This window comes from Rhagoletis zephyria, unplaced genomic scaffold (genome assembly GCF_001687245.7).
Source record: "Rhagoletis zephyria isolate East Lansing unplaced genomic scaffold, Rhagoletis_zephyria_1.1 Rzeph_scaffold_01467, whole genome shotgun sequence".
NCBI lineage: Eukaryota > Metazoa > Arthropoda > Insecta > Diptera > Tephritidae > Rhagoletis > Rhagoletis zephyria.
The window spans coordinates 106,409-120,817 of NW_016158551.1; the positions used below are offsets into that span (position 1 = coordinate 106,409).

Genomic DNA, 14,409 nt, shown 5'->3' on the forward strand with positions numbered 1-14,409 from the left:
TAAGAGTTGCCACCTGGTAATAAAAGTTGAATTAAATTAATACGCGGAAAAGTCTGAACGGATTTGCATGAAATTTTGCAAGCAGATAGCTTATGACCTACAGTGGAAAATAAGCTAATTTTTTGGAAGAGTTGCCTCCTGTTAAAAAAGTTTTAATTAAACTAACACGCGGAAACGACTGAACAGATTTGCATGCCATTTCGCACAGAGATAGCTTATGACTACGGTGACCATATTTATGGGGGCCAAATACGGGACAAAAAATAATTTTGCAATTTTTTCCACACAAGCTAACAGATCTTAAAACCTTCTTCAATGATCCTAAGTGTATTAGAGCTGAAAGAGCATCCTTAAAGTAACATCTCAAACCTATAGGATATTTTTCTCGAGATTTTTTCTCCACAAAATTTGTTACAAAAAATTCCTTAAATTTTAATACAATAAAATGCAAGTTCGAAGTAGCTAGGATATACCGTTAATTTTTGGATTTATATTTTTTTGACGGTGTTACGCATTTTTTTCGTACGAAGTATGTTCGATAATATTTTTAAAAGAGAAGCAAATGAGCAGAACACATTGCACTTGCACCTTATTATAATGAATTTTAATGAGCTACAAACCTTCAAAAGATTCTGATCAAAAAGTTTGAAAGTTTGGTGAAACTTTGCAGAATTAATTTTTATAGTTTTTGCACAAAGTCGGACATTTTTTTTATATGGTTTTTGTTAGGAAAAAAGCCTTACTTCCATAAAAAATAAGAAACATAAAATAAACAAATGTCGAGTCCTAATTTATATTTTGGTCACGTATGCATTTTTCTATTCGAATCACAGGCATTCAGATTAGAAACTAATAACTGTTTATGGAGAAAATTACAATCATATACCAACATCACTTAAAACTGTTTCATAGACATGCCATTTTAATGGGTTGTTAAGGCATCGAAATGCCGAACACTGAATACGGGACAAATACAGGGCGTGAAAAGGAATACAGAACATTTGCGTCCCGTATAAAATAAAGAAATTACCAGGACAATTGGTCAAAAAAGAGGACTGTCCCGTATAATACAGGACGGATGGTCACCGTACTTATGACCTACGTTGGAAAATAGGCTACTATTTTAAGAGTTATCACGTATTAGGAAAGTTTAATTAAATTAATTAACGAAATTTAGTACGCTTACTACGGATTTCGGAAGGATGGTCTTAGACTGAAAGTAAGTCCGGTAACTCAAGGCCCTTCCATACAAATTGGAATTTTCATATTACATACATATCTCTGGAAGTATTTGTGGGGGAGAACTGAAATGGTATAGTGATAAGTATGTCAAATCAATGTTGATTTCATGACATTTCATAGACAAATTAATCAGATTTTATTTTTAATTGGATTAACGATTAATGTTTTAAATTAATTAAACGTAATCGCAGCCAGCGATTAACGATTAAAAAAATGTTATCATTAATCGTACAGTTGCCCCGCAAACATATTCTGAGCGTTCAGAATATATGAGTCCGAAAGGTGTCCTAGGTAGGTAAGAAATATGAGTTTCAAAAACAAAAAATTTTTTACTCTTATATGAATCTTTTAGGATTCATATATGAGCCAAGTTATGAGCCAGCACCTTGTGCCAATATAAAAACAATAAAGATTTGAAATTTATATCTAAACTTGTTTATACAGAAATTGAAAATAATTAGAAAACAAAAAATGAACAAAATTTAGCTTCAGCTGCTGCTATTGGAATGTGTATATGCATGTAAGTATGTATGTATATTATTTGCAAGGACTTTTTGCGGAATGCCTTTGCAAATATAGTGAGTTGAATAAGACTCAAAGAGCAACCTAAAATAAGAGTGCGAATGTAGGAATTTATGAGGCCGATAAGGGTCTCAAAAAGAGTCATATATGAGGCCAAAACTTGTTTTAAAAGAGTCCAAAATGAGCCGTATATGAGGCCAATAAGAGTCCAATATGACTCATATTGAGGCTCATTTGATGTATGAATTTAGGCTCATATAAGTCGACATTCGTAGGAAGGAAAACACACTCATATCCGACTCTTAAATGAGATCATTATGAGCGTAATAGCTCCGAAATAGGACTCCTTAAAGACTCATTTATGACTCCAAATGTTTGCTGGGAAAAAGCTGCTCATTGATATAAATTCGAACTGTACTGATTGTCAAAAATTATGTGTTTGTTGTACATTTGTTCATGTTTGTCATTGTGCGTGTAATTTTCTAGAGTAGTTTTGTGCTCTTGCTATCTCCTTTTATTAACTCGTCCTTCGTTGGTATACTCTGACGAACATATGTGAGGATAGCAAGGCCAACTTATATAAGGTAGTGTTACAGGAGCAGTTGAAATTTTCGCCCGATGTTAAACGTAGCGACCGTTGGTTCAACTTGGTGTTGTTTTGCTCTAGATTGCACCGTTTGTGGGCCTGTTGAATGAATTTATGTCTTGGTTGTACCTATGAAAGATCAAAAAATTTGGACTTTCTGGCAAGTTGTACAACTTATCGCTACATTAATGGCCATGTTGTTCATAACCGAAAATGGATAACTCAGCCGAAATAGGTACGTGCTTTATTTTATAAATGTTAGCCGAATCTATGAAATTGTAAAAATGAGATTTTACAATGAGACTGCTCGCAAAATTGCAATGTTTGTGGGCAAAACGTCCAACTTGATTGCGGATTGATTTGAACCAACGTTTTCGGCTTGCATTATGTCAAAAGGATGTGTTTGTTGTAATTCATTCTGTCATTTACTACCATTATGCGTAGGGAAATTCATGAAATCATTTCATGCTTTTGAGTAGAAACTGAATGAATGAACACCATTTCATGATTTCAATTAACGCGAAATAGAGTTTATGCACTTATGTAGTTTTTACTCAGATCGATGAAATGATTTCGTGAATTGGACTACGCATACATGTGATATTTATGCTTTTAATTTATAAGGTAATTTTATGTTTTTATACTCTTGCTACCACATGACTATATGAATTCATGATAAGAATATATGAATTCGCCTTGGAAGACAGCAAGCGAGTAAGAATAAATGCCGAACAAAGGAATTTGTCTTCTTTCAACTTAAATAAATGCATTTTGCAAACAAAAGTGCGTACGTTACTTAGTGCCTTGGTAATGGCGAATTCGTAAGGATCTATTGATTGCATTATAAACATTTTCATTTATTTGTTAAACATACAATTACTTCCATCACAACCCGGTTCTATGGATGCTAGAAGCGCGAATTCATATAAGGTGGTGTTACCGGAAAATTAATAAATAAATTATATGTAGATATATCAGAAAATTAATAAGATTAAATGAAATTATTGTTTGATTTGTAACCAAATCTATGTATGTAACTCAATGGCCTAATGGTTTGCCGAACCGTAAACATATGTCTACACATCCAATTTCGTGAGTACGTACCTGGTACTCACACCTTTTTTAAGAAGTTTCACTTCTATCATGTGTACGGTGTTACACACGCATTTTTTATTTTTTAATTCTTTTTTTATTTTACATATTAAACACACTATGAAAATGATAAAGCATGCTGCCACACATGCCATTTGTCATACAATATTTCGATAAACAGTGTTACCAACATAATATTAAAAAAAATACGTTGTACGTGTTTAAAAATTGAAACATTCGAAATTGTTTGTTTTTTTTTTCATTCACATTTCATGTTTCTATCTTTTAAGTTAAATTTTTGAATAAAAAAAAATTATATTAAAATAAGAAAAAAATTGTTTTGTAAAAAAAATAAGATAAAAAAATAACAAAAAATATTTAAAAATTTTAGTTGCATTATGAGAAAGTGTAATTTCGTGCTGTCGATTTTCGGAAAAAAAGGAGTTAAAATCCAAAACAAGTACGGAAGTGCTCTCTGGCGGCCCTCAAAAGATAAAACTAATGCCAGAAATAGATTTCTCGATCCCAAAAACCCTCAGATACACATTTTGGCTAGTTTTCAATACAGCTGTTTCAACAGGTGAGCCATTTAAAAAAAAAAAAAACTAGATAGAAAAATCGCTGGCTCGAAATTCATCTTAGACCTATGGTTTCTTGGACAAAAATGCTTGAAATTACCCAAATAACCATAATCGCGATGTGCCTTTGATCCAAAAAATTTGACCCGCTCTATTACATATGTATGTATTTGTTTTGTAATATACAGAATACATAATATACATGGTCGGATAAAGACTACTTCAAAAGAATACATACTTAGATAGTACATATATAAATACCTCGTATATGCGGAATCCAATACCACGGCATGTATGTACAATAAAAAAAGGACTTGGTTATTCTGTTTCCATTACTGATTACTTTAGTAATTTAAGTTAAGATTAAAAATAATAATCTTATAGCAAGTAGGTTCAGTGAAAATACCATTCCACAGTTTGTTTAATCTTAATCTTAAAATATATACAATGTGGTTGTTCACGCTCATTAGGTATTTCATTGATTCTTACAAAGAAGTTGGAGACTGTGTAGCTATGTACTTATTTAAAAACGTCATATAGAGTCTGGTAATAAGATATTCATACACATACATATACATATACATACATATGCATCTAATACGGGAAGAGTGATTTTCTAAAATATGTATTTACATATTACAGCCTTAAAAGGATTTACTTTTCAAAAATGAAAATGATCACGTTTCCGTGATTACTGGAGTGCGTTGGAATACAAAAAAAAATAAGAAAGCAACAACTTCTTTTAAATTCATACACGTTTGATTTAATCACGTTCTTCAATTTACAAATTCGAGGTATGTATTTCAAAAAGGGGAATATTTTGCGAAGCGGCAGTCTGGCTGGTAGTAAGTCAAAAATAGAAGTGAGTGGCGGCCTATTACATACCTACTAGGCAACCTATTCAAACTATTCAAGATTCACAATAGTTTGAGTTTAGTAGTATAAGGGTTACAATAATAGGGAGGTGCCAGACCTGCCACGCTTCATCCATTACAATATTTCAAAAATTATAAAAACAAATTTAAACTTGAGCCTCGCTGAGGTCCATGTCCTCGACAGCAAATAAAAATTGATTTTCTTTGGTTTGCAAACGTACTATATAAAAGAATTTGTGATGACCTGAATTGTTAATCTAATAAAAAAATGGTTATTTTTCCTTACATTTGGTAACTTTTTCGTCTAATCTCGGTTAGAAAGTTCTTTGAGCGGCGGCAACACTGCCTTGGAGTGAGTGCCTGCGCTCTTGTGGGGGAGCTCCTTCGACACTCATCTCTCACTTAACTTCCGTTCTTATTTTGTATGTAAACAATAGTTTATTTATTTTGATATACACAATGTCTTATTATTTATTTAGTAATTTTTCGCGATCACGCTTTGATTTTTTATACTGCTGAGGGCAGTTCGCGACGACACAAAACTCGAATAATAGTTTAGTGTGTCTTTTGATGGTTAAATCTGAACGGATTTGCATGAAATTTTGCACCCAGATGGTTTATGACCTGGATTGAAAAATAGACTACCGGTTTCCCGATCACAACGAAATTTGGTACATTTACTACGGATTTCATAAGGAGGGCCTTAGACTGAAAGTAATTCCGATAACTCAAGGTCCCTCTCATACAAATTGGAATTTTCATAATACATACATATCTCTGGAAGTATTTGTGGGAGAAAACTGGAACTTGGTATAGAGATATGTATATGAAATCAAATTCATACTCACAGAGAAAAATGGACGTTTTTTGGAAAAGAGGCGTAGCACCTTCCATACTGACTAAAGTTTCATGTTGCATATTACTTCAAATATGGGGTAAAGTACTCCAGATTGGTATGGAAACACATATGGGCGTTTCTACAGGAAAGTAAACCAGCCCGTTTTTTTTCTTTCTTTCAAATATTGTACATATTGGTGATTATTGGAATTCACTATATCTGTCAGCTGCTTCTGACACTAATTCTTATCATGTCCAAGCATTTTGTGTTTAATATTTTGCTACTTTTGTAGAAGGATTTTTCACGAACCTAAAAACAGTTTTCGATACTTCAACAAGGAAAAGTACAAAAATATAAGCTTTCCTTGATTTATTTTGCCCGAATAAGTTCTGAACGATAGAAAATAAATTAGTTTAACAGGATACGTGCCAAGTTAGCGAAAAGTTGTTTAGAACTCTTATTAAGTCGTAATGAAATGTACCGCAAATGTTAAGTGTAACGTAGCCAATGAAAAACTAAAAAAGTTGTTTTTTGGATAATTAAGTACCCTTTCCAAAAGGATATATAACATGTTTTCTTAGTATTGTCGATATCATAATGATTCCATATGGACAAAAAAGAAATCATAGCTGACTTAGTTGCACAATTACCTAATAAATAAGTGTAACGTGACCAGTGCTTTTCTTTTTATTTAAATTTTTTTTTATTAACTTGATAACTATTCTCATTTCATTTTAGCAATAAATAATAACACATATTTAAGAAAGTCTTTTCATGAACAATTGCGGATGGAGAACTATACTGCTAAATTTTAATAACTATTCTATTGAAATAAAACGAAACTAACATTTGTAAAATATCCTTTGAAATCTTTATCTCTTAAGATAACTGAAGTTATCTGCCCATTACACGCTTGGCCGAGCTTCTCCTCCAAATTGTGGCGTGCGCCTTGATGTTGTCACACAAAGGGGAGGGACCTGCAGTTTTACGCCGACTCCGAACGGCGATTGTATTTTTATGAGAAGCTGTTTTTCATGGCAGAAATACACTCGGAGGTTTGCCATTGCCTGCCGAGGGGCGACCGCCGTTAAGAAAATATCTTTTTTCTATATTTTTGCGATGTTGCTTTGACCAGGGATTGAACCCAGGCCTTGCGGAGTGTAAGCGCGCACTGCTTACCACTACACCACAGCATCCGCCGGAAGAGTTTGCGAGGACCCAAATCCAGGGGCTTTGGAGTCCCCATATATCTGTTGCCTAAAATAAGCATGTAATTAAACTGAATTATTTGAAGTATTTGAATCGAATTAGTTAAATTGAATTGTATTACATTTACTTATATAAATTGAATTGTATTACATTTACTTATACTAGTATCGCCCAGTTGTCGAAATTCGACATATTTTTTCATACACTTTTGAATTTTACCTGCCATCAATACTAACCCCTTTATGCGAATTACTATTTTGAAGTCCACCAGCATAATTTATATCAAATTTACAGGAAAACTTAAAATCGAATTATGAATGTTAATACCGGATTGATTAATGCTAATTCTACCAAGTCTCCTCCAAATACCTTCAGTAGCTTTTGAATAAAGGCCGAACAAGGAAACTCGATTTTCATTTATAAAAAAATATGCATATCGTCGTTTAAAGTGCAAAACGCGTATCAACAAAATGCAAAACCGCGTATCAGAAAAAAAACCGCGTATGTGAAGTTGTAGAAATTATTTTCTAGAGCGTAAAAACACTCATATTTCAAAATGGTTCTCTTTTTTATAAAGCAATCGCATTTCTGGCTAGTATATTTCAGGACGAATGGTTAAGGATTGAGCCAAGAGCTTGTGTGAGCAAATCCAATTTTTGGAAGCCAATGTCAGTTACGCGGTTTTGCAGAATGACGATACGCTGTTTTGTACTTTAAACGACGATATGTATTTGTATGCATAGATGAGATGTTCATCACTGACTAATATGTCAAACATATACTAATTCAGACAGTAAATAAGTTTTTCCATTTTATTTGTCTGAGAGCCTCTTGGAAGTTGCCCTCATCTATATAAACTCTCTTGTTTTTTTCATCAGAATCGTTAACGGTTGAGAAAGTATCTTGAAGGTTTACAACAAAAGATAGTATTTCCTTCTCTAACGGCGGTTTCGCACGGGCTTTTATCAAGACTTTATATATTCATCATACGACTGGACTACAATTTACACCAAATTTTATGTTACTAATATGTGTTCTAAAAGTGAAACAAACCTGATCATAAATATGATTTTTCAGGATAGCTCGCAATCCCTGCGCCGCCTATCGGAAGACAAACACACTGATCCTTCTAAACCTTTTGCACAAAACAACAATCATTCAATGCGATTTTAAAATCTGGGAGAATATGGTTCCCAATTGAATGATTCATGCGATTGTATATGTGTATAAATGTAGGTGTATAAAATTCCATAACTATATAATAAGTAGTTCCAGAGATAACCGATATGTGAAGTTTACTTTGTATGGGCGGTGCCACGCCCCTTTTCCAAAATCCACCACTCTTCGCCATAAGTACGGTATTGACAACATATGTTGCTGTGTCAAATTTCAGGACGTAAGCATAAGCGGTTCCAGCGATAAGCGATATGAGAATTGCAGTTTGTATGGGCGGTACCACACCCCCCTTCCCATCATCTACCACTTTTGTACATAAGTACATTATTGATACCATAAATAGCTGTGTCAAATTCCAGAACGTTAGCATAAGCGGTTCCAGAGATAAGCGGTATGAGAATTTCAGTTTGTATGGGCGGTGCCACGCCCCCTTTTCCAAAATCTACCACTCTTCGCCGAAAGAACGGTATTGACAACATTTGTTGCTTTGTCAAATTTCAGGACGTCAGCATAAGCGGTTCCAGAGGTAAGCGACATGAAAATTTCAGTTTGTATAGGCGGCGCCACGCCCCTTTTCCCAAAATCTACCACTTTTCGCCGTAAGTACGGTACTAACAACATATGTCGCTGTGTCCAATTTCAGGACGTTAGCATAACCCATTATCTACCACTTTTCGCCATAAGTACATTATTGATACCATACATAGCTGTGCCAAATTCCAGAACGTTAGCTTAAGCGGTTGCAGAGATAAGCGATATGAGAATTTCAGTTTGTATGGGAAGTGCCACGCCCACTTTCCCAGTATCTACCATTTTTCACCGTTAGTAGGGTATTTACGATCTATGCATATGTGCCAAGTTTCAGTTTCCCAGCATAATTGGTTTTAGAGATATAGTGGTTTTCACGTTTTAGTCTATATGTCAGATGCCACGCCCCCTATGTATCGGGATTCACATTTCTGGATTAGAGGAAGTTATATCCTTTAAATCGGTGTATGTTTCAATGAAATCGAGCGAACGGTGCCTTCAAAAAAGGGATTGCAAAATTTTCTTGTGGCGTATTTATATATAGATAAATTGAATTGTATTGAATTTACATATACTTGTTGAATTGTATAAATTCAGTATTCAATTGTTGCAATTAACATTAGTAGTTAAGCATTGTTATTGTAGCATAACAGTCTGCCTGCGCGCAGAAGAGTATAAAAGCGAGGAAATATTTTGTAAAGTTAAGCAGTCGCTAGTAGGCAGGCAAAATTGTCGGTGGGCACACACTACTGGCAAACGAAGCGCGCCTGGGAGTTTCCACCTCATTTGCGTTTAGTCTTATATTCGGCGGAGGTTACCACTCTCGCCGACGGGTAAGGTTAGTGGAGGGATATTCACTCCCACGCCTTTAAGCGTTCTTGATAGGAATTCCTAATTAAATGATTTAGTAATAAAAGAGTAAATGGATTGAAGGTGAAGATTTATTATTTTGAAGAAAGGAGTAGGAATTTCCATTTCAGGAACCCTGGACCGACTTAGCTCACTACAAAAGTTCGTTACAAATGGCGCCCGAGCAGGGACTTTAAGAAGTCAACGAGAAAACGACGAGAAAGTAACGACAAATAAGTGAGAAGTCAACGAGAAAACCACAAGAGAGCAAACAGTATATCAGCAAGAAGACAACGAGGGTACCAACAAGAAAATTTGCAGCAATGGTGAAAGTGACGTGGGTGTACTACCTCAACCGAGAGGAACTACTGACATACGCCACCGAGTTCGGCCTCGAGAGTTCTGGAACAGTGGACGAGCTTCGTAAGCGTCTCTCGACCTTTATCCAGACGGAGAGTGACAACGAAGGACTCAAGGATTGCTTCACTGAATTGGCCCTTCGGCATGCACGGCCGACCATTTCGATGAACCCGGCAACACATAGGGGACCAGCGGATTACCACTACCAGGTAACAGTGTACTGCCACCTCCAGGTACTGCAAGTAAAGACGATACATATGTAGCGACCAGGCTCCGTGAAGATAGAACACCACCGGTGTACGTTGTACCCCGCCACTATCATGTGCTACCACTATGGACCGAGTACGAAAATGGGGTTTCCGGTACTACCGCGGTAAGGATCCCCTGAGTTTTATCATCGATCATAATTCGATCCCACGAGCGCTGTCTGGGTTGCTGAAAGACAAGGCCTTGATGTGGTTCTGGAATAATAACAGGCATGGCAGGAATGGGACTCCTTCAAATAGGACTTCCCAAAGTTCTTCCTAAGCTCTCGGTATTTCGGGCACTTGGACGATGAGATTAGGCAGGGCGTCCAACGACCCGGTGAGAAGTTTAAAGACTACGTGCTGGCGCTACAGTGGCTTATGCGACACGCTGACTACACCGCCGAAGAGAGTGTCAGTGGTACGTCAAGCGGAGCGAGTTCGGTAGTCTCGAAGAGTTGGTAAGTCTGGCTGAAGACTTCTAGAACATCGCCCTCGAGTGAGAACAACTGAGACCAACAGCGAGATCATTCGTACCCCGGCATCATGAGGAACGCTACCAACACATGCGCGCGGAAGAGAGAGATGAGGAATCATAGAGGAGAGATGCCCCACAGCAATCCGGGATGTTAAACTCCTCACCCAGAACATTGCAAGCATACGCGGACCCCCGAAGACGCCATGTGCGGTGTGAGTGGACACTTCGCACATGGCTGCCGTAGTGCACATATCGAATTTTGCTTGAGATGTGGTCGATGCGGCATACGCACGCGTGATTGCTGCCGTGATCCGCAGGGAAACGGCATGAGGCCCTATCGGTATCGAGGGGTGGGGTCTCCAACAACACAACCTCGAGCTTAGTAAACGTATTTAACAGACGGGAAGAGGTAACAGCTGCAATCAACACAGGGGCTATAAGGAGCTTCGTAAGCGATACGATGGCGAGAAGCCTGAAGGAGTGAGAAAGCGAGTGGTGATGGGCGATGGCAGAGCGAGAATCATAGTCGATGCGGTATACGCAGAGGTAAAGTTAGGTGACCAGGTACACCAGAGTGAGCTGCTAGTCTCTCCAGAGTTGGCCGACAGAGTAGTGATAGGAACGGACTACTTGGCGAAGGCTAACTTGGAGTTAAGGTGTGGAGAGCAATCATTAACGTTGCAAACGGACGATTTAGGGTAAGGAGCAGTCACGTGTAGAACTATGGTCGAATAAGAACACGAAGACCCCGCGAAGCGGTCAGGTATGAAACAACAGCCCTATCAGTGGACAACGCAATAAATCATCCCTCGGTGAGTGAGTTCCTTAAGCGTGAATTGCAGGTGTTCGAGGAGATGTCGATGTATCCAATATTGCGACGCACAAGATAGTGATGAAAGATGATAGACCAGTTAAACAGCGGTATTTTCCCAAGAACCCAAATATGCAGGAAATCATTAACAAGGAGATTGATGAACTCATAGAAAAGGGCTGCATTGAACCATCGCATAGCCCGCACAGTGCTCCCATAGTTCTGGCAGGGAAGAAAAACGGCAAATGGCGATTCTGCGTCGGCTATCGTTAGCTCAATGCTCGGTCCGTGCCATATGCCTACCCGTTGCCGCGCATGCAACATATCTTGGATCGGTTAAGAAGCGCCCGTTTCATCAGCAGCCTAGACCCAAAGGATGGGAGGTAATGCCGTTTGGTCTGCACTCGGCCCCAGCGACCTTCCAGAGAGCACTCGACGGCGTCATCGAACCAGAGTTAGAGCCGCACGCGTTCGCTTATTTAGACGATATCATTGTCACGAGTACCACACTGGAAGAGCATGTACGGCATCTCGCGGAAGTGTTCCAGCGGCTAAGGCGAACCAACTTCAAGATCAACCCAGAGAAGTGCGAGTTGTTTAAGCAGAGTCTGAAGTATCTAAGGCACGTCGTCAGCGAGGAGGGTATCCACACGCACCCAGACAAGATCGCGGCCATCAAAGAGCAATCACCGCCTAACAACCTACGAGGGCTACGGCGTTTCCTGGGAGTAGTCTCATGCTACAGGAGGTTCATCCCCGATTTCTCGCGCGTCTCACATCCCTTAACGTCGATGTTGAAGAAAGGCAACAAGTGGAAGTGGTCCGAGGAACAGCAGGAGGCTTTCGAGGCTCTAAATAACGCGATCACACAAGCTCCGGTGTTAGCTTGCCCGGATTTCACACGAAAATTTACGCCACAAAGGGATGCAAGTGATTTCGGTCTCAGCGCAGTCCTTACTCAGGATTTAGAAGATAAGGAACGAATGATAGCGTACGCGAGCCGACGGCTGAATAAGGCGGAGGCAAACTACTCTCCGACTGGGAAGGAATGCCTGGCTATAGTTTGGGCAATAAAAAAGATGAGGCCTTACCTATAAGGGTACACCTTTACGGTAGTCACCGACCATATGGCGTTGAAATGGCTAAACGCGATAGAGAGTCCATCAGGTCCAATTGCGAGGTGGGCACTGGAGCTCCAACAATATTCTTTTGATGTGCAGTACCGAAAAGGGAAGCTAAACGTGGTGGCGGACGCGCTCTCGCGGCAACCACAGGAGGAGCAGCTCGGCACGACGATAGTGGAACAAGATAATGGCGACTGTAAATGTCGACCGGCTGTAGGCGACCTAGTTCTGGTAAAGGAACCTCAGCTATCCAAAGCAGTGGACAATTTTGCGGCCAAGCTAGCCCCCAGATATAGTGGACTCCATCGGGTAATTAACTTCGTGACACCGGTGATCGTCGAGTTGGACAAAACGCAAAAAGGAAAGACGAGAAGAGCGCATGTAAGTAAGCTAAAGATTTTGCATGGAGCCGAAACCACAAACAATAACACCACTTCCAAGCACAATTCAACGCCCGTCGGAAGAGTTAGCGGCGGGACAATACCAAAAAGATAAAAACGGCAATGAATAATCCGCTTAAAAATATATATATATATACATATATACAGCGTGCCGACGAATAAATGTTACCCCGTTTTTTTTGAGAAATAAAAGGGTCCTTTATAGATTTTGCGAAAAAAGTATTTTATTGGTAATTTTCCACAGATTTTGCTTTAGTTGTATTAATTAGTTATTAAATTTTAATCCCTATTTACATTTGCCAGCCGTTTAAACTTTGAGGAAAAAGTTCATTTGGCACGCAAGTCTTTTTCAGGTGTATTTTTTCTTAGGATTTGTATAAAAAATACAACAAAGAAAAAAACTGCATAAGGCTGGTCGTACGAATGGCCGTCCTAGTCACCAGTTCCGAGTCTATTCGATTTTTGAGTATGAGCCCTTATGTGGAACAAAAGGTGGAGTATAAGGGACTCAAAATGGAGAAAATTTACCTATGGTTACAGAAGGTATGGAATAAATTAACTGACGAAGACCTGCGTGCCAAATGAACTTTTCTCTCAAAGTTTACACTGCTGGCAAATGTAAATAAGGATTAAAATTTAAAAACTAATTGATACAACTAAAGTAAAATCTGTGGAAAATTAACAATATGCTTTTTTCGCAAAATCTAAAAAGGACCCTTTTATTTCTCAAAAAAAACTGGGTAACAGTTATTCGTCGCATATATATATATTAGGGCGGGTCAATTTGTATGGATCGATTTTTTTCGATATTGTTCCTAGCATATTCGGATTCTTCATAAAATTCTAAGAAAAAATTCCTCCAGACCATAGCTCTAAAGTCAATTTCGAGCCTGCGCATTTTTAAAAGAAGATTCTTATATATAAAAACTAGCTTACCCGGCGAACTTCGTCCCGCCCAAATTTAATTTTTTTATTGAAATATTTGGTCCAACGTTTTCGCCAGCAATTCACGTTCACGTTTGGTTTTGTGGTCGACAGAAGGCATATCCTCCATTACCGTCTTAAATAACCTGATGAAAGCGTTATACCGGGAAGAGGTCCTTGCGGCTCGATAGTGAATCGTTCTTGAACCTAGTTGGTTGGAGTTCTAGTTGGTGGCAATTTCCAAACTGGTGAGTATCATTGATCCACATTCTGTTTAGTCAACGTAAAGCAAGGACCGCAGGGTCAAGGTGCAGGAATGGTATTTTCAGGGATTGAAGACAGAAGTCCAAACCTTAATTTAAGCATAAGTGGAATTTTTCTTAATTTCGGTAGGCNAAGGTGCAGGAATGGTATTTTCAGGGATTGAAGACAGAAGTCCAAACCTTAATTTAAGCATAAGTGGAATTTTTCTTAATTGCGGTAGGTACTCAAACTTCCCAAAATCAGTTTTTCCTGTTCAACAAATAACTATAAGTGACCATCAAGCAAAAGTGCAGGAATTTGCAGGGAT

At 38.2% G+C, this 14,409-nt stretch overlaps 1 long non-coding RNA gene across 1 annotated transcript in view; it reads right to left on the reverse strand.

The window, feature by feature from the left end:
- LOC108364126 (uncharacterized) overlaps window positions 1-6,339 on the reverse strand; it is a 10,574-nt gene extending 4,235 nt beyond the window's left edge. Inside the window, exon 1 of the long non-coding RNA XR_001847702.1 lies at window positions 6,159-6,339. This is a non-coding gene — a long non-coding RNA (uncharacterized LOC108364126). The remainder of the gene's footprint in view (window positions 1-6,158) is intronic.
- Between the last annotated feature and the right edge of the window lie 8,070 nt (window positions 6,340-14,409).